Genomic DNA, 27,294 nt, shown 5'->3' on the forward strand with positions numbered 1-27,294 from the left:
GCCGGCGGGGGCGGGCCGGCCCGGGCGCTCCGAGTGCCGGCCCGCGGGGCGGAGGGCCCTGAGGCGCCGGGCAGCGCGGTGGTCGCGGTGGTCGCGGTCCCTCAACCGCTCGCCATCACATTTGTGCTGCAGCTACCTCCCAGCCCCGCCGCCCTCAGCGTCTGTTGGTCATACAACAACGCTGCTTTGCGCTTGTATCAGGGCAAAATGCAGAGAACGCAGAAAGCAGCTCGCGTCCACCCGAGTGTTTCACTTCTCCTAAGCGAAAACGTGAAGCGTAAAATCAGAGTTCACACGCGCTGGTCGAAAGCAACGTGCGTGCAGAGTAAGGGGAGAAGTAAACAACCCAAAATTCAGCGGTGGTTAAACTGTACAGCGCTTGTTGTGTGTGGGAATGGGTTGCCAGGATAAACGGACGGACGTGGGCCTTGGGCTGTCTGTGACATGGCTACACAGCAAACTGCAGGAGCGGAACGTGGAAGATGAAATACTCCTCAGCTATCGCTGCTCCCTGAGCCCAGCTGTCTCGAGCACCTGACTGCAGAGAGTTGCACGTGTGCTTAACTTTACTGATTAAGGCAAAAGGAGACACAGCTCATTACTCCAGAAACCACATTTTCATCACCAATTTGTGGTCTCTCGGGGGGAAGGCGAAATGTGAAGCAGGCAGCAATCTGCTTTAACCTTTCTTCACAAGCAGACAAGGCATAACAATAAAAAAACATCATTTATTGTATACGTGGGAAGGTATATAGGGGCATAATGCTGCTGTATTCATTATTAAATCTATTTCTGTATCATGGTCATTATTATTCCCTCTGAACTTTTTCTGTTCTCGTTGCACTGATATCTAATACAATTTTAAAATGTTTGCACACAGCCTTCTTGTTTCATTGCAGACACTTTGCTGAGCTCTCCGTATTCCCAGGCTCATTCACAGAGGTTCAGTGCAGTGGAGTTCCTGTTTCCAGCCCTCGGTTAATGCTTGGATGGGATGAAATTGGTTACTGTGTTTACTACAGCAGTATCTTTAGCGATAACTGTTGTTTCTCTGTGCTGATAAGCTCTGAAAAACACTGTACCAAAACATAGATAAAGGAGAGGATATGGATCTGTAATAGACATAATAAAAATGGGAAAGGAAGAGATTTACAGCAGCAGAAACGCATTGTGGTTTAGATGAGCAACGAATGAACTTTCAGATCATTCAACTTCGGTTTTCTTCGCACAGAAACAAAATCTTAATTTCCTCAGTAACTCCTACTGAGCTACTTGCCTGAGACAGAGCGAAGGAGACTAGAACTATGGGTCTGTGTGGGAAAGTCTGACAACAGAAACTTGGTGTATGTGAAGTGTGAGCATTAGAGAAGAAAGTGTGGCATACGTGGATGGTGAGTACAAATGATGGCTTTTTTTTCCCCCTTCTCTTGATGTATGTATAGCCATGTGATGATTTGTCTGTCAGTAAGATCAGGTGAGCTATAGTAGGGCCTATAAAATCACAACTCTTATAAAAAATAAGCTGATTGTGTAAGAAATATGAACTATATTAGCAGAAAAGTATTCAATGTGAAAAAAAAAAAACAACAGTATTGGTGTAAAACACTGCCATTCCAAGAACTTTATCAACATTGCCAGTATAAGCTAAAAATTAGCTAAAGACTTAGTCCTTATACCCATCTGGTTATGCTAGAGGGTACAATGTTTGCACAGAAATGAGAGGAATGTGAGGGGAAAGTAAAGGAAAGTCTGTCTAGGAAATTAACAAAATAGATGCATCAGCAGATAGGTAGCTTTGCAAACAAGGCAGGCATATGACTTGTGGAGAAGTGTCATTTGCTCTGCCTTCGACTGGAATTGCTATGGAATATCATGGGAAAAGCATTTTTTCTGGAAGCAACACAGGGCTATTTCATTGTGCTGGCTGCAGAGCACGACAAAAGAATATTCTGGATTTAATTTGGGGAAATAAATATTTTGTGGATATGATAAATCTGGCAATGAAAAGTGCCTTGAAGTTCATACAGAGCAGAGGAGCCTAGAGCAGCCACATATCTATAGAAAATAGGAATTGCTCTCATATCCCTAACAGCCACTTCTAGAAGCTGGTGTTTTGTCAGGGCTCTTGTGGGCTGGTTGCATGAATCAAGACAAGACTGCCTATCTGAGGGTGTGGGACAGTAAATGAAAGGGGACTGATGAGAAACACTTAGAGAACAGGTAGAGCTCTACAAGCACAGATCCTGAGTATCTCTGGCATCCTTTAGGCAGGACACTTCAAGAAGCCTGGGTGTGAGCTGTGCAGGATGGCTGACAACTGCAGTGTCATAACATCAAAACTTGTCCTCTCCTTCTTCCGAGTTCCAGACAATGGCACTGAGTACTGCTGTTACCTGGGGCCTTTAGCTACTATTGCAAAAATAAAGTTGTAAATTACAGATTTTTTTAATCAAAATATTCTTCAGGAATATAAATCTCCTTCAAAGCCTCCTTGGAAGCTCTCCATGCATACAGAAGGCTTCTGGAAGGCCTTCAGAAATGAAGAATTACAGAACTGGGCACATTATCCACCAATGCCTTTTATTTCACCAGCTGAGGCTGCTGTCTTGTCTCTTTTATTATCTCCAAAAGAAGGCGTAGTAACCATCCTCGTTAGCACACAGCTGGGTCACAGGCAGCACTCAATGGCTGACAAGTCTTGCAGCATATGGGAAGCTCGTTATGTACAAAGGGGCAGTGTACTGTGAACGAGTCCGGGGTCTTGGCAAGAGCACAGCACACAGAGAACTTCCATAAGATTGATTTTCCAATAGGGTTGGCATTTTAGAGAGGGAAAAAGGAGACAGCAGCAATGTGAAACCGTCAGATCACATGCATTCTTACATATGAAAAAGGCTTCTGCTTATCTCAGGTTAGCAACAGGATGCACAATTCCAGGGCTTATATCAAAGGCATGTTTTTGTTTCTTCATTTATTTAGCCTCTTGCAAAAGATGCTGGGCTGTCAGCTCCGGAGGCCAAAGTCCTTTGTTTATCTTCTGAAAGGTGCAGCACGAGTTTCCCTGTATCACCGTGCCAGTGTGGCTCTGCCCTGATCTGCTTTCCTCACTCATTCAGTGCTTGCTAAAATAGATACCTAGGGAGTACGTGCTGCCAACCATGGTCGTGGTTCCTGTGATATGGAGCCCAGCCCAGTAGGAAGTTTACTGAGATAACCTCATTGCATCACATGCCAAAGAGCTTCACACAGCTGTAGGACTATGGCATTTAAATAAGATATTGAAAATGCAGAGTAACCGTCATCATGCTAGAATACATCCAACTATGGGATTTAGAAATTAAAGATTTCCTGTTGTGTTCTTACAGTGCCATACAACATCTAGATTCAGTAGGCAGGCTAAACAGAACTGGGACACTGAACTTCATCAGGATGTTGTTTTTGCAGTGAAAAATTCTGGTCGGTAGCAAAGACAGTGCAGACACTGAAGGTATGCATGGAATATATATGGGTATGTTCCAGCTCTAGGTGTGTGTGCATGTGTCAGAAGTGTGTCACTTGCTGAAAGTGAAAATAAGGTCAGTGCAGATGAATTAGTATATGGGAAAAGGGCAAGAAGGAAATTCATGTCAAATGGAGTTAAAAATAGATGGCTGAGTGGGTAAGAAGAACAACATGAGAAATGCAAACAGGAAAAGTGCAATGTCTGAGAACGAAGGCAGTCCTGTGCAGAAAGTTAAAATATTTTGTGAACTGGGTTGAAAATATTTTACATGTGTGTGGCACTAAAGGTAGAAGAAAGTGGTTTCTCTATTGATATGCTTAATGTTTGGTTTGGTGGTTTACAATTTCACAATGGCTATGAAATTCAGGTCCTTTCCCTTTCTCTTTTCTTTCTCTTTATCTCTTTCTTATTCCATTTGTGGAATCTCAGATCCACAAGGAAGCAGAAGTCTCTAGCAATGGCATTTGGAAAGCTCCAAGAATCACAAGACTTGCTGTAAGTCATTGGCAAACAATGGCAGTGGTGAATGCATCGGATTATACTGAACTTATTTCAATTTACATTCGGTTTGTAGGGATACAGACCTTATATTTATGCCTACAAAAAAGTGACAGCAACTAATTTTAACTATTTTCAAGATAGGGCAATAGCACACACCCCTATTTTGCTACTTACTGTATGAATACGTTGTGAGAACCACTGTACTCCTGTGCATTTTACAAGCTAGAGAGAGCAGCGAGTTCCTCTGCAACTGGTAGAGAGGAAAAATGGAGTGACTCCTCCTGCTCATTTGATGTGTCTATTTTAAGTTTTAAAAAATTATCTTCTGGAGAAAGCTGCTTCTTTCCATCACCTGTTGCAGAGAGAAAAGATGCCAAACCTCATTTAGACATGTAAATTTTAGTCCTCAGAATAAGGAGATAATGATGTTATCCTGTGTAATTTGTTAAACAGCACCGGTTATCTGGGTCAGCGTTGAGGAATGTTCATGCTGCAACCAGCCTCGGATTGCTGTATGGGGCAGCAGTCACTGCTGGCACTAAGGACACATTTGGAGCAGTTTGAGAAGTGTCTGTTCCTCTTAGCCAACAGATATCTGTAAATCTACAGTGACAATTCAAATACCAAAAGTTTTTGTTTCTAACAAATATTTCCATTTTGTGGCGATTTGACTTCCTCTGAAATCTGACCTTTCCCTCAGTCAGCACAGAGTGCAAAATGCAAAAATAAGCGAGCCAAGAGCTTGCTCTGAAAACACCATTTTCCAACCAGCAATATCAATACCAGCTGGGGGATGAAAGGACAGAGCACAGCCCTGCTTAAAGGGCCTGGGGGTAGTGGTGGATAGCTGGACATGAGCCAGCAGTGTGCCCTCACAGCCCAGAAAGCCAACCGTGTCCTGGGCTGCATCAAAAAGGTAAGGGAGGGGATCCTGCCCCTCTGCTCTGTGCTGTCAGAGCTCACCTGGAGCACTGCGTCCAGAGGTGGAGTCCACAATATAGGAGAAACATGGACCTGTTGGAGCATGTCCAGAGGAGGGCCACAGAAATGATCCCAGGGATGGAACACCTTCCTACGAGGACAGGCTGAGAGTTGGGGCTGTTCAGCCTGGAGAATAGAAGGCTACAGGGAGACCTGAGAGCGGCCTTTCAGTATCTAAAGGGGGGCTGTAAGAAGGGAGGGGACAGATTCTTTAGCAGGGTCTGTGGTGATAGGATAAGGGGAAATGGTCTCAAACTAAAAAGGGGAGATTTAGACTGAATATAAGGAGAAAATTTTTTACAAAATACTGGCACAGGTTGCCCTAAGATGTGATGGATGCCCTGTCCCTGGAGACACCCAAGGTGAGGCTGGACGGGTCTCTGAGCATGTGATAGAGCTGTAGGTGTCCCTGTTCATTGCAGGGGATTTGGACCAGGTGACCTTTAAGGATCACTTCCATCTCAAATGATTCTATAATTCTATCAGGCTATCAGAATCCGACCGAGAAAGGTCTGTTCTATAGGACACTCAGGTGTCACCCCACACTCGTGCCATCATCTTGGCCCCTCCCAGTTACATAACTATTGAAGCATCCAGAAATCCTTGTACTGGCAACAAACCAGCAGAGCCAGGCCCTGAAGCAAGGGGCAGGTTGTGCTCCAGGCACACAGCATGACACTGCTCTCAGCTGGGAGCACTTCTAGCACACAGCCAGGTCTGGTGTTTGGTAACAGGATTATGTAAGGAACACTGGGATAAATGGAACTGTAGTTAACAAGCAACTCCATGTAAGTCCCCCTGAAGCTACAAAAAGAGAAGTTTAATAATTGTCTGACTCAGCCCTACGGGTTTTTCTGAGTCACAGTATCACAGAGGCAATACCAGAAAGCCACATGCTGGAGAAAGAAAGAAGGCAGAAGAATGCATAATAATGCAAACTAATATACTTGGAATTTGTATTGTAGAGTTTTCTGGACTGAAAAATTGAGTCCCTTTTCCTCCTTCATTCTTATTTCACCATTTGGCTATAACTTCTGTGGAAAAAACAAAAAAATAGGAATTGTTTCTTTATGGAGACCCACCAGTCTGTGTCGGCAAGAGGTTGCTAAACTGTCCTGGCTTCCTGGGAATCTGCTTCTGCTCCACCGTGTCCTCTTCTGATAAAAGCTGGGATTTTGCTGTGTTGTTTAAGGTTTGATGTCGCAACTAGAAGCTGGGTCATGAACCTGGTGAACTTCGGTTTGAACGTAATAGCAAATGGAGCTGATAACGGGACTGGCCGTATTGTGTTCTACATACTTCTCGAAGTGGAATGTTTCATGAGGGAGATCCGGTGTTTTAGCTTAAAGGTTTAATGAAGAAGGTTTAAGAAGGTTTAATGAGGAAGATTTTTTTAATTTGTATTTATTTTTGTAGAGATCTCACACACAAGGCAGACATAAGAGTGGCTGTGTTGAAGGACGTAGGACTTCATATGAACTTAGAAAAATATATGTACCAAGCTACATCACTGATCTGGATCACTGAACTGTGACCAGCCTATACCATGTCCTGAATTCTGTCTTACTGCTTTTTCCCAAGCTTCAAATTTTGGACCCAAATTTCTGCTGCCTTTGTAAATTTACCCTGTTAAGAATCTGGCCTTCACAATACAGAGAGACAAATAAAATCTCAGTATTGTGTTTGTGTTTGCATTACTCCTTGTGGGTTTTTATTAGTCTCTTCTTTTTTTTTTCCTTTTTGCTCCAGTGATTCATTTATGAAAAAAGATGATGAGATTCAGGCTTCTGATGGTGTTTCCATTACCCAGGAATTGAAGTACTCTGAGCAGGCCAGGACTTGCATAAAGATAAACACGCGTACCCAAAGTGAGCACAAGTACTTTAAGCACAGAAAAATATTAGAACTTGTGTCCCATGCTACTTACCTGCTGTGGATTTAAGAATGTTGTCACAATCCTTTCTCCTCTGGCTTTTCTCGGAAGAAAGCTTTTTCAAGAACTAAATGAATTAAAATCATGGGGAGTGTTGAAGTTCGAATATTGTCCATCCAGACACACAGACACACACAGATAGATGCACGAATATATAATTTATAGTCACTTCTTACGGAGGTTTGATCTAATTCCATCAGATTAGGTTATTCGATATTTAGTTTGTTTTGAGGATAGAGGCTGGACTCCAGGTAACACCAGCAGCATGCCAAAGCGCACCAGCTTCTCAGCTGCTCCCTGTCATTTTCTGAAATATTCTTCCTGAGAGTCTTGTGAAGATCTTCCTTTCCCAATAAATTCAAAGCCGTGTGTCAGCTGCCAAAGATAGTGTAAAAAGAAGGGAGTTTCATGCACCAGTCTTTTTGAGAGTAATCTGCTTATACAGTTTCTTGACTCCTAGCTCAATATTTCCAACGTTTTTGGTGCAATAGAATAATGGTTATGTTTTTGTCAAGTTATAAAATTTTAGCTATGTATTATTAGGCAATTCAGTAGTAATTTGATGTGCTTGAAACCAGTACGTGGGCCAAAATGAGTGATGTTTCATCATCAGATCATTTCTACTGCTCCAGAAGAAGTGATCTCACCTTCATAGCCAGTACTGGTCTTATATCTTGTATCTTTGATGAAACTTGGTTTCTTGTAGCCATGCCAGAGAAGTGGTACATTTACCTTTTGCTCTCTAAGCAGAATTTTGGTTGCCCTGGCTTTCTCTTTTGCTGCTTAGTAAATAAATACTGTGCTCAAGTTTTATTTTTCCTCTTCATAAATAAGAAAACTTATCCTCATTTGGCAGAGAGATGCTTCAGATGCTTTACTAACATTTTATTGTCTGCCCCAGTAACAAATGTGCTATCTGGAAACACCATGGCTTCCATTAGGTCATCCTATTCATTTGGCTCAAGTGGACAATAAAACATGCTGAATGACAGGGTGACACTGATGGCTACAGGGCTTTAGAGAAAGAAGCCATTCTGCTTCGTGCCTCTTCATTGGTTTTCCTATATCCGAGTGTACCCTACCCCTTTGTATTTTAATGGAGGCATGGCCCTTTTGATGTATTCCTATTACTTTTCAGTGATTAGCCCAGTGTAAAGCATTGTCAGATAACACTGATTACATAATCTTTCCAAAGGGGAATGTGGGTACCAGGATCTCAAGGATTAGAACCCAGGTGCTAGAAAATGTTTATGAAATGTGTTTTTGGTGAATTATTTTGCTGCACTTCAAAAGCATTGGAAAACTGAGTGAGTCCTTTAGAAAAAATATATTGCTGCCCTGAGCATAGATGGAAGAGGTGACTGAGAATCAGTGCCAAGACTAAAAATGGCCAGCCTGTGGCTCAGATTAGGGTATAAATTAGTGAGATGGTGTGTGTTCTATGGAGAGGGAGTCAATTTCAAGTATATTAGAAGCGCTCCTTCCCTTTCTGAGTACCTACATTTTATTCCATAATTAGAGAGTCAGAAAGTGATGAGAGGCTTTGGGTTGGATGCAGTGGCATTCCTTACAGAAATTGGTTCATGAAGAGTTGGCCACAAGGAGTTTGCTAAGAAGGTTTTCATGTTTTTTTTAAGGCAGAAGACTTAACACGACATTGTTATAGAAATGTATAGCACTCCAGCCAACACATCCCTCATACTCTTGGTGATGTCTGCCTTGTGATCAGCCTCTACCTTGAGCAGGTCATATCTATGAGACAGCTCTTGAGAGACAGCATCTTTTCTCTATGTGCGAGCATCGACACGACATCTAGAAGCTATGGCTACATTTCTAGGATCAAACTGAATCCCTTAAGTGTGGTAATAAGCCATTGCTTATCCAAATGACCTCTGTTTGCAATACAAACAATCAACAATAACAACAAATAAAGACAATGCATTTCCTTGGCTGCCTCCCTTTTCTATTCCATGAGAGACATTCAAGTACCTCAAGATGGATAAAGGATATAATACAGATGTATTGTGCTTGGAAGTGGTCGTAACGGCAGCACACGCAACGTAGCTGTAAGTGAACTATCCTGAGGAATGATGGTAGCGTGTGCTCAGAATGTTACATCTCTCCTCCTAAAATTACAGACTATTTACAACACCTCTTGGTCGGGTGGGGATTTATTTATGTTGCTGCATGTCCAGATAAATGTTAAATATGACGTCATGGCGTATTGCTCCGTCTCTGCTTGAAGTTACAAGGGGGAGGGCATGCAGAAGTTTCTTTTGTGACATTCCCATCTACAGATAGGTGTGAATTGATAGAAATAACCTTTTGTAATACCCACAATTTTCTGTAGTTCTAATTTTTATTGTGCCTGCTGCTTGAAAGATGATAAGACTTATTCATAGAATTCACGCTCCAGTGGTTTGATAAATATATAACAGTCTGAAAAGGAGTTTCTTGGTGCAGCGCATGTTATTCATCAGGTCTTAGTTTTCCTCGGTTTGGGCTCTAAGGTTTATTCTTTTATTTTTTTCATTTGACATTTTTGTCTGACTTCTCTGATCCTCTTCCTACCAGAATCTACAAGGAAAAATAGCACTTGGGACTACTAAAACTAAATATGGCGTGACAAAAAATATGTTTATATACCTTTATTATATTATCTCTTATTCTCTATCTGACAAATGAGGAGGAAGGAATATTGTAAAGTGATATTCTATAGCAGGCACAACGCTTATCAGTTATTTTCCTTTGACCTTCTGCCTCAGAAAATTAATTCACTTGAGCTGTTCGTACGCTAGAACATTAGGGAAAAAATAATGTTAGCACTAGTGAATATAATCTCTGCAGGAAAGCTGGGCAATTATTCAGCGGTCTAATCTTATCTCTTGTTTCATTTTTATATGGCAAGCCTACATTTAAAGTATTAGATATACTGTGCTTCTGCTCAGTACCTTCAAAGCACAGTAAATAAATGCTGCTAAGTGCCACCATGAGTGAAGGAGCTTATAATGAGAAGTGTGAGTAGACATGTGTGCCATTCATCATCCTGCTCCGTCCGATATTGGGGCTCTTTTTATCAGCAGTATTCCTAGCAGTGTCATCACCTCTGGTATAAATCTTCTGTCAGTGTCTGTCGTCCCCATGCCCTATTAAACTCATGCTCGCACATAATCACTGGATGACCTTTGGATGTCTTTCATTAACCTCCAACCCGAACCCTGCTGGCTTCTTGTTGGTAGGTAAATCTATAACATGACTTTAGCTTATGACTCAACCTTTATCCTTGCTTAGTAGTCCCGCCTTTCAATTTTATTTTATTTTTGTTGTTGTTGTTGTTGTTCTGGTGCAAAAAGATAGCTACAATCCTAAACAAGAGCTTGGGTTTCAAGGGTTGAAAAACAGTGTTCACCTAAGTGTCTGCTAATAGACTTTCTCCTGTTTTCCACTGCTGCTTACTGAAGCTTGTTTGCTGTCAATTCAGGCAAGAGGTTAGCCTTGTAAATAATATTTTTGTTTCTGACAGAGGTTTGCTTTCTCTCAGCTATTTCCTTCTTGCCATGTTCCCCTAATCAGGGGTTAGAGGTTGATTAATTCAAATTAAACTGTGCAGCTGTGACACAGTTCAGTCTAAAATTTCTGGTGCCAGAGAGGACAGTAGCTGTTATACAGAATAAGAATAAGAATAATAAACAATAATGCAGGATTTTATTCTGATAAAGTTCGATGTGGATTGGAAAGGCATTACTCCTGAGCTCTGTGTTGGCACAGTCTTACTGTAGAGCCCTGGTCAAGCTCCTGGCTTCTTCTGTGACTCATTCATTTCACTTCTAAAGTGGGCCAGGGTAAAACTCTACTCTGCAGAGTGAAACATGAAAAATGGCTTCTATTTACGTAACTAATCTACTCTTGTGTGCTTGGGCATCTTGCTGATACTCTCATTAACCCTGCTCACTTAGGTGTGCATACAGAGGTATGAGTGGGCTGAGTTATATTTCCTCTCCCTCATCCCCACCTCCCCTTGTGAATGTGACTCTAATGACTGTTAACAATAATTAGCCCCAGTTAACTAAAATTCTTAGTGGCTGTATTCCTGCAAACCCACTGATGAAGTCAGTGTCCACAAGAGCGATTAATGTAAGTCAGAATGAAAGTATGTAGGATGGCTTTTGCATTTTCTGCTAAAGTGCTGTAAATCATCCTTAGGCAATATTGAAATAAGATTGGGTAACGGTATCTCCTCCTCAACTTTATACAGACCTTTAACAAGGATATTCTAGAAGACTTGTACGCTCATAATTAATTAAAGTAACTTGTGTAACAGAAATGTTTCCTGAACCATATAATGCACACACATTCACTAAATCCATGTCTCAATGATTTCGTTATCTAGAAAGCCAAAGCTAAATGCCAATAGTTTTTTTCCTGAGTTTTTCTCTCTCCATTTCTTTTTACTGTGCTCAAGTATGGCAAGTAAATTATGCTTCTATTTCCTGCTGCAGTCTGAGGCTGTCTGCTCACAGTTGGAGGGCCCATCTCCTCTCAGCTCGTGACCAAGCAGCATCAAAATGGGGAAGATTTCAGGGAATTGGGAAGGGGCAGATAAGCAGCTTGTCTCTTCTTTAATTTACTGTGTTTGATATAGGATTTACTCCTTGTTTTTCTCTGTGTTGTCCTCATTTCTACATTTTTTCTCTCTTCATTTCTAAATATTCCTGGATGTATCTCTTTTGGATGTCTTTGCCCCCTGAAAAACAGCAAATAATCACATTTTGACATTTGAGTTGAGTGGATCATGCTGTGGATCAGAATCTCTGCGAGCACCTCATTGATGAGCCACGAAAACGTTGCATTTCCCTGAGATGATCTGTTAAGTGCAGCATCCTTCTGTGTCTGCCACGTATCTCCATCCTAAAATGGATTTGGCTTTGTTTCCCAGATGCAAGAAAGAAACCAAGTTGTGCCCAGAAGGACAGAGTTAGTTGGAGGGAATGCATAAACATGGAAAAGATTTGGACTTCCTTTAAGACCTTGTTCTGAATTCTTCATTCCTTTTAAGATGGGGAACTGGGGCAAAGCAATTAATAGTTGTTGCTGTTGTTTTGTATGGTCAGTTCTTCCAACCCAGTACAATGCTGTTGTGTGTAGAATCCCCACCCCAAGATGGCTGGTAGGTATGTGTACAAAGATGAATAAAATCACAAAAGAACGGTAAATAAATGATTGGAAGAGGTTTTCAAGGTGAAATTTGGCTGAGTGCATTTGAAAACCTATGCAAAAAAGAAGTGGATTTTGAGGAGAAATGTATAGAGTGAGGAATCTGACATGTAGGTGGCTCAGTCCTACAGACCTGAATGGGCTCTGGTCTGGCTGGGGAGGAGCAGAAGGTTTTTCACTGATGATGACAACCGAGAGGACTTGGAATGACAGCAGCAAGGAAACACAAATGAGTGGTTAATTGTGTGATCTACAGGGAGCACTGGAAGACATTAATGGGTATAAAGAGGCCATATTTCCATAAATGACCATTAGTCTTCTGCAAATGTTCCTTGAAATGTAAAGGAATGATTTTATCTCTCCAATTAATCATCCTGGAAGTCCTCCTTCGTGTAATCTTGAAAACACCGGAGAGGACTTAGTATCAGCAAATGTTGCCAGATGTACAAAATGGCAGAGTAATGTGTTGCATAAAATGATTTTGGGTGGCAGAAACTGGAGAGCAAGCCAAGAATACTGCACCAACATCTGAGCTTTTCTGCAAGAGGCGTTGCCAGCCTCGGGAGGGAGCACTGGATAATTTATAGGTTAACATTTTCTTTTTATGTGAATAGCATTTTTTCTCATTTATAGTTAATTAGGTTAAGCATGCATGGGGAGCGAGGGAGGAAAGACTTTCAGAGAGAATCTAAACGATTAGTAATTTGAATGAAGTAAAAGTATCTGCTGAAAGATGTAGCTCTGAAATTAAATACGTTGCTATAACAAGTCTAACTATCAGATAGGAATTCTAAAGGTTCTTAGATTAATTACAGCAGCAGCATAAGAAGAGGTAGAGCGGATTTACAGATTTGGTGTGTGGGTCCTTTTCACAAGCAGCTGCTGCATTGTTTTGCTAGAGGAGCAGAAGTTATGTGTCCCACCATGTCACAGGTCTGCATCGTTAGCATTAACATTTCTCTCCTCAGATGTTTGGGCTCTCATATAGGATCAATCCAGGTAAGTTACAAGATAAAATGAATGTTGATCTAACTGCTGTATTTTTCCAAATCTTTTCCTTCGTATAAGATCCCCTTGTTGCTTCCCAGATAGCTGGACTGGTGTTCTTTTGGCAAATTCCACGTCCACCTGTGTTCCCGTGTGCTGGACACAGAGCTGCTGCCTTCCAGCACAGCTGCCACAAACCAGGCAGAATTTTACAAGTGCAAAAATTAGCAAAAAATACATTTCCAAATGTCATATCTTCCACCGCATGCATATATATATATATATATATGTATATATATACTTAAAACTCTCAGTGCAGTTTGTAACTAATTTTCGTCTTCCTTTGCAGATTACCCTTAAATGCTGGGTAGAGTTTTTTGAATGTAAGCACATAAATCTGAGGTGAAGCACTTTATTTGAGGGATCTGATGTATGAGATTTCCTAGCTGAAAAGTGCAGCACTTCTGAAAATCAGGCAGAACTTGGAGATAGATGCTAAATATAGATTTAACAGTTTATCCCCTGACACCCAAATAATTCAAGAAGTGAATGATTTATGATTTCAAGAAGTGAATGATTATTTATAGTGGGAAGCCCTGCCATCTTTATTGCATATGAGCAGTTCCACATGGAGAGTTAGTTATTCAAAGTAGTTTCATGTTTGTGCTATGCCCATAAAAGTCACTTTCTTTTTCTGGATCTTTAAAATATTCTGAAGGGACTGAATCTGAGCCCCAGAGAAGGTCATAGAGAGATGAGCAACTAGTTCGTTTGTGTCTAGTAGAAACATCCAGCATGTACTGGCTTACCCAGCTGCAAGTTAAGCCCATTGAGAGCCCGTTGAGCTGCAGGTGGCTCCAGTGAGCCCTTCACATCCCCATCAGGCTGCAACAGGGGCAGAAGTGTCAAAATTCCCTAATGAACACCTGGCAAAAGCTCTATCAGGATCTCTGCCTTCAGGAGAACAGATTGCGATGCAAGTTCTGTGCAGGGGTTACAGGCTGCTTTTGCAGGGTAGGGTTTAATTGTGCAAGGGCTCATCTATTGCCAGAGTGATCACCGTGAGAAATTGTGATCCACCCTATAGCCCACATATTTGCCCTGGCAGCAGCATTGAGCAAAGGTACTAAAGGTGCCACTGGTGCCGCAAGAGTTGGCATTTGGGCACCATCCAGCTCCTACAGAGCAGCTCAGTGGAGCACTACAAAGCTGTGGTGGAACACGCAGGGAGGTCACTGCTGCCTGAAGACCTGGCAAAGCAGCATGAGCTTTGCCGTGTCCAATAGCTGCACCTCCAGAGCATATCCTCAGTTCACCAAGAAGGCATTCTACCTTGGAAACTACTGAAACCTGTCCCTCACACACATGCTGGTTATCATAGAATCACAGAATCGTTTGAGTTGGAAGGGACCCCTAAAGGCCATCTGGTCCAACCCCCCTGCAATGAACAGGGACATCCACAGCTCAGTCAAGGTTCTCAGAACCCCATCCAACTTGATCTTGAATGTCTGTGTGAATGGGGCATCCACCACCTCTCTGGGCAAACTGTGCCAGTGCTTCACCACTCTGATTGTAGAAAACCTTCATTGTCTGTGTCTCCTTTCCACTTTTGTGGTGGAGTTGAGAGGAGATGGGATGTAGGAATACTGGAGAATTGAGTGGCTTTGCACAGCTGTGGCATCAACCCTGGGGTCTGCACCAGTGGAAGGACCAAGGCTGAGGCTATAACCTTGTTCCCTCAAGAAACAGTGATTTCTCTGGAAGAAGGCGGCAGCATGTTAAAAAAATGTAAGGGCAGCGTTTTTCATGCAAACAGTTGCTGTGAATGTGTATAATGAGCTATCTGCCGCTAGTTTTCTCTTTTCCTGGGTAGGAAGTAAAGAAGGAGAACTGGCTTTATGCTGAATGGGTGCTTGTGCAAAGCAGGTCAGTGCAGCCATTTGTGAGCAGCTTGCAGACATCAGGAGTAAAGGTTCGTTACATCTCTAATTTTTTTCCTCCTTTGGGCAGGTGGCCTAACAGCCCAGCAGCTGATCCTACTTTTTAAATTTAATTTTAATTGAATGCACTGCTAGAGATGCCTTAAATTGACTCTTTTTGTTTAAATTTCCTAAGGGATTTTGCCCCAAGACCTCTATCCTAGTGATAACTTATTCTGGCCAATGGAGCCAGTGTGTATTTATTGTATATCTGTGTCCCTTCTCTGGCTTCTGCTACCACGAGCACTGCAGTTGCTGATGACTAGAAAATTACTCAAGTGTGAACTGTTTCACTGTCTGTCACTTTCCTCATTAGGCTACTGAGAAAATATACCTACGACTCTGTCACACACAGCCCTCATTAGGTTAGCAGCACATGGAGATCATTGCCTTTTTTAAAGATGGCTGCAGGAAAATGGCTGTGCAGCTTGATGTTCCTCAGTAATAAGTGGAAGCAGCAAAATCCAGGCTCACTGCTTTCTTCTCTGAAATAATTGCATTGTTTGCAGAGCCTGATCAATGCGAGGAACCAGTCAGGAGGCAGCGTGTCCTCCTGCTCCTCGCTGAGCAGTGGGCAGAAGGTGCTCCAAGTGAGGCACTGTGCTAAAGAGATTTGGGACATGAACACCCATTTTGGGCATCCGATTTTCCTTTTGCCTGTTAAACAGGAGGAACGCTGTCAAAAGTGGTGTGTTTTCCCTTGTGTGTCAATAAAAGTAAGTCTAGATCTGTCACATGTGGCTGCAGCTGGTGGAAGTGAGGGAGCAGTGTATTCTGCACCCAATTCCTACTGAGGAGCCATTAGCCAAATTAGCTTTAATTAATGTGCACGTGGCTTTAGACAAGATTGCTGTCAAATGCTTGTGCTGAGCTTCTGCTAGAAAAGATGTGCTCAAGGACTGCATCTCTAACTAGTGCTGCTTTCTTTTTAACTCACTTCTTCTCATATGCAAAGTGGAGTGTGCCACAGCCTTCTGCAGTATATGCTCTGACATCAGTCCATTAGCTCTTACATGCTCTAGAAAGATGGGCATCTATTCAAATGCTGGGATTTCTTTATCTGAAGAATGTAAAAAATAAATAAATAAACAAAAGAGAAATAGTAGCTACTTATGAACTGCAACGTGTGCCAACTGCTAGAGCAGCCACATCATCCCACATGCAACAGGGCCATGGTGTTGAATGGGACCGTTGCATCAATGGGAACTGGTCCTTGCTTCACTTGAAAGCATGCTCCTGAAAACTGAATAGAGCCAATTCTGCAGCCAATTCCATGGCTGCTTCGGTACAGCCTCCTGGTGCACTACTTTAATCTTTCATGCTTTCTTTATATGTGTTCCTATTATCGCCTTGAAGACCTGATGAGCATTTTCCATGAGTCCTTCTGCCCTGAATCTTGATAGCAAAGCGTAGAGCAGTGCCTGGCCTCCAGTGCTGATGATCCACCTCTGCTCGGCCATGTACGTGTTATTTCCCTAGCAGTGGCGTAGAGGACCTACAGTTGATTAGCTTTGTAGCAGATGTGTATCCCCAAAGGATAAGTTGACAAAAAAACGTACGGAATTTTAACTTACTTAAAGTTGATATCCAACTCCAAATTAATTTTGATGTTGGATATCGTGATGTGCTTGACTTGCTCTGCATGTATTCTCTTCAATTCCATACACATATGATTTTGCTAATTATCTGTACTTACAGATTCAAAGGCAATTAGCCCTGAGATTTCTAGAAATGTAGAAAAAGAAATGTTTGAGTTTTTATTTCCCATAAAGTTACTATTTTCCTTTTCATGTAAGTGCAGCTGTAATTTCTCTTGAGGAACAAAAGAAAAATGTGTGAAAAAAAAGAACTCCCTCAGGGGACTGGAGGCTGTGAAGGACCATTATCAAGAAAAAGAATATTTACTTGCGAGAATGTCGGTTCAGACATTGTCTGACAACATTGTGAATGGATGCTAAGGAACATTTGAGCTCAAGAAAAGGTTCAAACTTACATTTAGCCCATGTGAAATGTGCCAAAGGAATAGGTGTCACCCCATTGTTAGCAGCCTAAGGAGGGTGGCTCTAATGTCCAGCCACTGAGCAGCCGTAGAAGATGAGCCAACATCTTGGTTTTCTTCAATTCCGTCAGATTCACACCACGTTGGTGTGAGTCACACCAAATTCACACTGCTCATCCCAACACCCAAAGCCCAATGGGATTCCACATGGCTCGTCCAGCTTACCAGCCCAGAGAGAAGTTCCCACCCTGTGCTAACTTCATAATTGCCTTCAGTTTCGTGGTAGCAATTAGTTTTCTTTTCCACACATAACTCAACTTCAGACACACCAACTTTTCAGGGAGATAATTAATTTACAGCAATATTACTTAGTTCATCCGGATGCTTGCTGTGTCTTATTAATGCCTAGGTACAGAAGACTTTTTTTCCCTTCATTCTGACAGGAATTCTTGCAGTCTCAATGAGCAATTAGTATAAGAGAGCTGTCATGAGGAGATAGAATTAGTACCAAAAATATCCAAGCCCAAACCTGTAAATCTTTAATGTCTGCAACTTTACATTTTTTTAAATTCATTAAAAGATACATTATTAACCAAGGATTTTCTCCAAAATATGCCAGCTAAGTAAGAGCTTTTCCTTAAAGGTTTCACAAGTTAATTTTAATAATTGTCATTTAAATTAGAAGTATTGTGTCATATTTCAGGAGATGAAAGATTATCCTCTTTCACATATGATGCTTCAAGAGTTGGTTCTTCTCTCTCTCTCTCTTTTTTTTTTTTTTTTTGTAGAACAGCATTTTCATAACAAGGTACCATTTTCCATAGCTTAATTATCACTGGAATTCCCATTTGGGCTTTCAAAGGACTGTTGGCAGCATCATTTCATCTTCTTTTTGTTGGAGATTGTGTAACACGTAAACGGCGCAATACTTTCTGCAGTAGGAAAAATAAATAAGAGTCTTGCATGAAGACATTGTACGCAACAGAGCCCGAACCGGTATCTCACTAATGTGTATATAACCCACTTTATAGAACCATAGCTTAACCAGGCTAAGGGCTTAATTGTTATCGATTAGTTCTTCCCACTGCTCCAATATCAGTCATTGCGGAAATAATCTCCATATCCCTCATTAAACATGCATCAGTTTCCACGGGAATGCATTTTTAAATAAGAAATGCCGTTTGAATATTATTGGTTTTACTGGTTGTTCAGGCACTTGGAGCTGTGGTTGCCCAATCTGTCATAGTTAATCAACTCTCATCTCTTAACACTGGCTGCAGTTATCAATGAGTTGAGGATTAATATTCTGGGCGAAGCAGATGATAAATCATTTGTATATAATTAGTGTACAGCAAGGTTACAGCTGACATGAATTTTTATCTTAATTATGAGAGAAATTTGTTCCATTAATTTAATTTAGTTTGCATGAGTGGCTAGACACCTAACAAAGTTAATCTTACACCTGTCATTACAACATTAAGGAGAGTCTCATTTTCAAGCTGTAGACACAGATACTCTGCATACAAGGATAATGTTGCTCATTCTGATGTGAAAATAGATGATCGTGGACAGAAGATATAGAGCCTACTCTTTTTAAAGTCTTCCCAAAGGATTTATGTGAGAATATTACAGAGATTCAGATCCTGTTGCCACTGTACTGAGTAGACTAATTTTCCTTCAAGTCTTCCTTCTGTACTTCCTCATGAAGGAAGCTCGCATTACTTACAGAGGGAGAGATTTTTTTTTGCCTTATTTTTATAAATACGTATTTTAATTGCTTTAACTATGTGTGTGTAGCCAGCAGAAGGCATGTGACAATGCCGTACCACTTGTATGACATGATATCTGCATTAATGGCGGTGGGTGAGGAAATGTGCACTGCCTGCAACCCAGCCTTCATATTTATGTGAAAAAGAATTATTCATAACTTCATCTACTACGCAAACGGCAATTATGCAGGCATTTCTGAGGTTTCAGCACACTAAGTAAACCAAATTCTGTGTTAATTATCCAAGCAATTATCAAGTCTGATAAATCATACGTGATTGATAGATAAGGTGGTGCTGTTTGGTTAGCAGGATATGGTGTTCGTTATTTTGCTCATAATTAACCGAGCACCTAAATGAAAGAAGACTATTTGTGGCGTCCTTTATAAAAATGTTTATCTTTATAGATTTGTTGATTATAGTTATTTTATCCTGGTAGGATGACTTCGGAAAAAGAAAAGCCAATACCCGAGTCTTTTTACAGCTAATGAGATGAGACTGAATACAGTGGAGACAGAAATATAACTGAAAATTGCATTCTGCACTCGCTTGAGTCCAAATACATATTTGTAATACAAGCCGGTCTGCTTCACGTCTGCAGCATAAAAATAAGCCTCTAGCAGAAGCACTAATTGAACAGTAACTCAGATTAATGTTTTGTAATATTAGTTCACAATTATTACTCTCAGCTAGGGTCAAGAAGTATATAGTTGGATATTCTCAAAGAAATGACTGATTTAAAAACAAAGAGCTCTAATGGAATTCAATAGTGCTTTTCAGTCATTCCAGTTGGCATCTCTATTACCTGAAATGATTCACAGTCCATTATGGGAGCTTCCATGCTAATAGAATGTCTATCTTCTGTAATACAGACACATCAGGGCACTAACTGAGAATCTGTCACAATGAATTTCATCTAGATTTCACTTCATCTCTTCATGGACTGTAAAATTTGCTCTTGTACAATGCCTAAATTTACTGTGGGTAATTGAGAGAGATCTATAGATGCAGCATGTGGTAAAAAGCGGCTTTCCAGAGATCTATTGTAAATTGTGCAGATTTGGTTCAGCTGGGGAAAGATTACGAAGTGCTGAACATCAGCCTTTGCTAATTAAATATTTCTGGGGAGCTCTGGAAATATTTTGAGTGGATCGCGGCAAATCGGGCAGTGAAAATAGCAGTCTGCTTCAAATGTCTCTCCTGCAGCTGGAAAGGCAATAAAAAGCATTTGAAATTTAAGAAACCCCAAAAGAGAGGTAGGGAAATGAGTGTAAGTAGGCCCCATTGCCCCTCGTGACAATTACGGATGAGACCACGTAGACCTGTGGTATTTTTATCTGCCTCATGTTTACACAGTACAGGGTGGGCTGTTGCCCACTTAATCTGACTTCCTCCAGTCCTGTAGAAAATCCTCCTTAAACAGTGCAGGTGAGTCCATTTTGAGACTATGAATCCTGACTAGATGTTGCTGTTCTATGCATGGACTGCTGATAAAAAATTAAAATAACGTTTAACACATGGCTCATTTTTTTTTTCCCAGCTGAACACCTACGAAATAGATATCCTGGGCAGTGTCAACCACTTCTTTTCTTCTCTTTTTCTTTCTTTCTTAAAAAAAATTACAAAAAAAAAAAAAATTACTTGTTCCTATTAAAACCTAAATTAAATTATAGGTGCCCTTACCAATCACAGACTTTAATATTTGTTGGCCAATTACACTTGTGATATATTCTATAGCTTTTTTCCTAAGCCACAAACTGAATAATAGCATCATGCTCCACTGCAAGTGAAGTGATCTCAGCCTTTACATTAGGAGAAAATCAGAATGGTATGACTGCAGTTCATTACTGAAATAGGTAACTGATGAACTGAAAAGACAAAGGGCATTGTTAAATGAAATGTCATTATTAGAGCTGCTCATGTTTAACAAATGTACTGTAAGTTAATTCAGTGTTTTCTCCAAAGTTCTCTGTAGGAGGTTCACCACTCATACTTATGTTCTCAACGTGTTCAATGTATTTTTATTTTCCTTGTGAAAGCAATGCTAACTAAAGCTTTAAATAAACACCAGTTAGGCTGTTGCAAGAAAACGTTTCGTCAGCTTTTATCTCCATCAGGGTTTACCTCCAGAGCTATTGCTCACTCCTGATCTCCTGAAGACAAGCCTTTTAAAACGTTTCCAAATGTTTATTGATATTGTGTTTGAATAAATGCCTTGTTTCCCCCGTAAGAAATTGGAAGGTAAATTCTGAATTTCATGGGGAAAAGATGAAGCCTTTAGGCTCCAGTTCAGCAATCTGTGACTATGCAACAAAGCACTTTGGCACGTGTTTAATGTCAGGTCCTGAGGTATCTGTTTTAATATGTTGCTGAATTGGGGCCTTAAAACACGAGCAGTACCTCGGTCCTCATATTTTAAGAGCTGTGTAAAAGTAGTGCTCTGATATTAAACAAAAAACATATCATACTTTCAGCATCTGTGGGAAACTGTTTGCATTGCCCCAGAGGTGATAAAAATAATTTATGGACCTCAGTATTTTTCACAACAAGGAAATGACCTCAGCTTTGGCAATCAGAGGTAGTTAGCAAAGCTTTTCTGCTACACTTATGGATATACTTGAACTGCATATTCTTCGACCTGTATTTTAGATTTATTGGCAGATACATAAGACACAGTAAATAACCTAAAAAGCAATTGATGCTCAGCGTATTTTGAGCGTGGACTGATTGACAGATGAAGAACGCTGCTCCTTCACCCATGATTGAAACCTGTGCCCTTCCTTGTTATAAATATGTCTAGTGGGGTGTCATGCGCAGTTTTTAAACAAAAATTCTAATATAACTGGAAGATTAAAAGCATATTCAGACTATGATGTGTGCAAATGTGAGCCTGAAAAGCAAATATGTAGTTATGTATCTACAATAAGGGCAATGGAGTGCTGAGAGCAAGCTGGAAGCCCTCTCTTATCCAGGCAGTCCCACTCTTCCACTCTTAGGACTACAGAGTCTGGCTCCATGCTGTGTTAGTGGCCCAAAAGGGGAGATGAAGAAGGATCCTCTCGTTCTACTGCCGCGGCATTTATGTTTAGCCAGCACTGTTTGTAGCTGAGAGTTTCAGCCAGAGCTTGCTAATGTCTTGGACAGGTTTTGAAATGGAGATCTGGGCCTTGGCTGCCCTGTGCTCCTCAGTGTAATGCCATGGGGTGTGATGGAGGGGAGTCATGGTGGGTTCCTCAGGTGGATCACGCGCTGAGCTGTGAATTGAGAGATAGGTGTTGTATGTAATTATGTAAGAAAGCCCAAAGCCCGGAAGCAGGATCTTTCATGATACTGCTACAGATCTAACATGTTGAAGGCATTAAGCAGCCATCACTAATATCTCTTCATCCTTTTTTCACTTTAGGCAAGGATTTTAAAAGCTGCAATCAAATATCTCCGCTGACATCTCCATTGTTTGCCTGCTGGAAATCAGAAAACAAACATCCCCTCCTACCATCCTTCCACCAGCAGGGAGATTAATTTAAAGTGTGAGGCAGAGCTCCAAAAGTTTTTCTCTTCGTCATTTTGTTCTCGTGGCTTTAAACCAAGTCATCATTAACCCTTTCATGCAGCTTTTGTGGTGGTGAAAGAAATGGCATCATAAAAGTTTTAAAGCCACCCATGGTGATATATCCAATTTCTCTCAAATGTAGGACAAAATGCTAAACATGTAATAATAAAGAATAAAAGTTTACTCACTTGTAACTGAGCTTCATCCTCATCTGTGAAGATATACATAGGTTTTAAATACAGATTTAAGAAAGGAATGGTAGCAGAGCCTCTGTTTTACTGTTTCTATGACCAAAATCATCACAAACAAATAAACACGACTTGGATTACAAACAGCAACTAATGAATGAATATTTCTCCCTCAGTGTGCCTTAGTCATCCCACGAGTGCTCCATGCTCTGGAAATGAACCTTGCAGTCTGTGAATATGCACCGAGCTTCAGGAATGAGCTGCAGCAGCACCAGCCAGCTGGAAAAACACACGCTCGAGATTATTTTGCCTATTTTTTGAACTTCACTGCCATCTGCTGCTGGAAGGAAACTCGGACCTCAGGCTGGGAAAGGTGCGTGGGCAGTGCCATATCAATTCCAGCTTCCAGGTATGAAAGTGCTGTAAAGGGCAAGAGGAAAATGTTTGCTCCCACGGGACACAATGTCAGGGAGTATTCTAATAGACCAAAAGATGCTGTGTTCCTACCAAAGTGTTCAAATGGCCAGTGATTACGAAATCAGAAGCAATCCTGCTCCTGTGCAGGCTCATACTTCACTCAAGGGAGCTTTTTTCCCAGCCATGTCTTGTCACAACTCCAGAACACCAGCCTAAGTGATGCCATCCTTTGCCTCTTCTTGCATCTTCCTCCCTAGAGAGCAAGCCTTCCTCATGTTCCCTTTCCAGCACTATTGCCCCGTCTTCCCTCCAAAAGACCTTGAAAAATCCCATCTTTTCCAACTAGTTTAAAAGAACCTGGAGGAACAGCTTGAAAAGTAGCCAGTAATTATAATGTCTCTCATTCAGTGCAATGGAACTACCAGCAGTATATTAGGCAGAGATGACCAGATCAGATGCATCATAGCTCATGTCATTCAGTATGTCAGGTAGTTTTCTTCCAGTCCTATTAGTATTACCTGACGCTGGCATTTTCATTGTGTTTAACAACCAGAAGTATACTACATCCAGGAAAAGAGAATGAGGAGAGGATAGGGAATGAGGACTGTATATAAAGACTATGAATTCAAACAATGGAGTTATATTATGAATATATATTTACATGAAAAACATGTTAACAGTACAAAATATTTAACACTGCTGGGTATAGTTTGAGATAAGAGGTCTGTAAAAGAAAATGACTTAATTATTTGCCTTGATGTAAGACAAAGCAACAGATATCTTTACTTTGACCTCAGCAGGATTTGGATGAGACTCAGTAAAACTGCTGTGCAAGCTAGAGATCTTTGAAAATTAACCTAAATACTCTGTTTAGATAGTTAATCTGATGGCCTTGAAAATTAAATGATGATATTACATTTACTGCAATTAGTTGTTTTCCTCTGCAATGTCTGGGGTATGCTCTTGCTGAAGCACGTTACTACACCAGTCTTAACTCTTTCCCCATGGCAACACCTACTATCTCCTTGCTTTTGATATTTTTTTTAATTACTAAAAAGCTTGATAATCAATACAGCTGCAGAAAAAGCAAGATGCAGTCTATCTCCCCTTATGCCTTAGCAATAAAATTGCAGTTCAGTCCTGATCTCAGATTATCAGTTGCTATCAAAGCTCTGTTATGAACTACAAGGCATAAAAAAATGTAGCTCGATTTTCAGATACTCTAAGTGCAGAGCTAGCAGTTAGAAAAATCTTATTTTGCCTTAGAAATTGAGTGAATTTGTTATGGAATTCAGTGGAAAAGCATCAGAATGGAACACAAACACACCAGTTCCCATAGAGCAACATGCCTTGAAGCAGTCAGACTTGCATTATCCAGCACTGGGCTCCCTGCTAGTGCCGGAGTGTGTTCTGGTGGACAGACTCATGTCCATGTCTCCCCTGCGTAGGGCATAGAACAAAATACTCATCTTCCACTTCTTAAGTGGAAGTTAAGTGAGAAACTTCATAGAGAGGTTGGTCTAGAGCTGAATAAGGTCAAAGGATAGAGACTTGTGTTCTTTTTCTTTGCCTTTTATTTCTCTATAACTATTTGTCTATAAAGTGTTTAAAGTAATAGTACTAACTCTAACCTTTTCATAACATAACCCTTTCTTCTTCTCTGTGATTTCTTCTTTGCAGTTCTTTGCACAACCATCCAGCATGCATGCAGCAGCCTTTCATTATTCCAGAATCTCTTCAGAACTGGTTTAGCCTTGGAAATTCTGCTTCTGCCACCAAGTCTGTGGCTCATGACTGTCATTCTGACACTACAAGGCACAATAGCCCTGCTTATCATCTGATTTTGGACCCCCTGAATTCACTTCACTGTACTGAAAGCAGACTTTTTTCCCCTCTCTTGCAGTTCAGCACTCTGACCCTCGCTAAAAGCAGCTCAACTATTCTCCTGCATAAGCTGATTGCACCACCTCTCTGTTCCACAGCATGCTGCCTTGCTTCATACACCTGCAGAAATAAAGGCAAGTAAGTCCTGATGTGGTGCTCTGATACAGTACGTGTGGCTCATTTCAGCTTGCTTTCTGAATCAAAAAATACAGGATATTTTCTGCTATACAAAGGGAGACTACAGCAGAAGGACTGACTACGAGGCAGACAGCTAGAAAGCATAGATTGACAAAAGAGAAAAGGCATTGTCTGGTATTTTAAAAAATCTTCAGTAGAAAGAGAGTTTGGAGAGAGCCTTGCCAGAAGAGATTAGAGAGAGAAGTGGCTTTAAGATCTTGGTGAAAGGTTAAATATTCTCCCTGTGGAATGGTGCCTGAAGTAGACGGGGTAGCTGCACTTCCCACAGGAAGAATTACTCAGTGCTGCCACTCAGTGCATCTGCCCCACACCGACCATACAGAGCTTGCTGCTCAGCTCCCCACCAGCAAAAGGAAATGATTTCTACTGAATATATCTACAGTAGTGGATGGGTTTCTACTTTACAGTAAGTCTGAATAAGAGAAGCAATGCATATCTGCAGCCATAGGTAATACTAGCCAAGGGTGCGGTGCTAAAAGAGTCCCACTAAGTCCTAAGAGCATTGCCAAGAGATAGAGAGCTGGAAGGTGATTATATTTCCTGCACAGAGGCAGATCTAGGAGACAAGAAGTAGCTTCACATTTACTTCTCATACTATGCAAAACACAGACACTGAGTAAGAGAGCAGCAGTAATGGGAAGCAGAGCTTGCTGGAGGCAGCTTTAAATGCTTGCTTTGTAAATGAGCTGTGATTTTAATTGCCATTTGGACCAAACTAGTCTGGACAGCCTCCAACATAGCCCAAGTGTTAGTCTATCTGTAGGAATGCTTTACCTCATTGTAAGAGTCATGGAAGTTACAAGGCATCCTTCTCCATATGTTTCTAGAAGGAATAGTCACTGATAAGAGGGCATGCTTTGGGGATACACAGTATAATTCCAAACATATTACTTCAAGCTTTTCGAACTCACAAGAAAATGAACTGCTGGAGACGGCAGAGAAATTGCTAGGAGAATTCTACAACAAAAAGACCTCATTAGCTTTGAACTATAAAAAAATCCAGCACAGTCGCTGGAGTCAACCAAACTGCTGCTTATGGGTTGACTGATAAGGAAAATGCTAACAATCTTGGAGGTGAATTTTTGTCCTAGGTGGCCCTGCTTAGAGGATGCGAGGCTGTGTAATAAGGCACTGCTAGCTCTCCCTATTTATATTATGGGCCCCTTGCAATATTCAGTGTTTGTTTAAAGCCCAGCTCCTGGAATCGAGAGATTAGGTGAAAGTCTCTGTTTTAATTAAGAAACAAACAAGAAAGGTTTTCTTCATTTTAGGGGGGGGTGGGGAAAAGCACTCTGAGGGCTCAAAAGCCAAAAAGCAGACAGAAAAAAAAAAGCTTTGTATTGATATACAATTTATATATACTAAATCACCTCATTTAAGTTGATTATGTTATTTTTGGAGATTGAATACAGAGATTTGGAGATTGAATATGATGAGAGAAAAATAGCAGCAACTTGCTTACCAGTGTGACTGGAAATGCAGAATACAGAGCATGCATCCAAGGCCACCATTAGGTGCACAGTATGATGGCAATGCCACTCCATGGCATGTAGAAAAGGAAACAGCTGTGTGTGGAACATTTGCAGAGCTGCTGAAGAGGGATCTCCCCCTTCTGGCATTTTATCTTTGGTGCAATTGAATCACAGATATCCGATTCTAAAAGAAAAAACCTCCAGTGATGTAGAAACAGTTGCAAGTATTGCAACCTCCATCCACTCTTGGCATTAGGTGAGATACTGAGTGAATGCAGGCTTGCTTATTGCCTCTGCAGAGACAGCTTCAGAGACAGCTGAAATTAATGAACTTTCACTGTTAATGGAACCTTACCAGGTGGGCTTTTAACTATTGAGCTAGACCCTGGGCCTTCTGGACTTGGGTCTCTCTTCCTTCCTTTTTTTGAATTTTGCCTTCTGAGAAGCCTTAGAACCCTATGAGTTGGAAGCTAAGACTTCTGGAGATGTAACTTTTTTCTCCCTCACCCTCTCTGATGGACCTTATTTCTAATTTAGCATAAGTGATTTTTCTCCAACTCATCAACTAATCAACTGAAATTGATATGATGTGGACCGTGATTGTGTGATAAGTTAAAAAATAACTTGGTAATTACGTGACCATGAATTTTTCATAAATTATATACTTAAGAGACCTATGTAACAGTTAATAACTTCCATGGTTTCCAAATTCTTGACCTTTGT

The 27,294-nt window shown here is 41.0% G+C and overlaps 1 long non-coding RNA gene across 2 annotated transcripts; it reads left to right on the plus strand.

Annotated features, from left to right (window-relative positions):
• Positions 1-22: 22 nt before the first annotated feature.
• Positions 23-26,431, plus strand: LOC121111248. Of its 2 annotated transcripts, XR_005861314.2 has the most exons (4): positions 23-1,391; positions 22,266-22,389; positions 22,777-22,973; positions 24,921-26,044. It is a non-coding gene; the product is annotated as an uncharacterized LOC121111248 (long non-coding RNA). The 2 variants fall into 2 exon arrangements; XR_005861313.2 differs by lacking the exon at positions 22,266-22,389 and having other exon boundaries at positions 24,921-26,431.
• The last annotated feature ends 863 nt before the right edge of the window (positions 26,432-27,294 follow it).

The sequence above is a fragment of the Gallus gallus genome, chromosome 7 (assembly GCF_016699485.2).
Source record: "Gallus gallus isolate bGalGal1 chromosome 7, bGalGal1.mat.broiler.GRCg7b, whole genome shotgun sequence".
Classification (NCBI taxonomy): domain Eukaryota; kingdom Metazoa; phylum Chordata; class Aves; order Galliformes; family Phasianidae; genus Gallus; species Gallus gallus.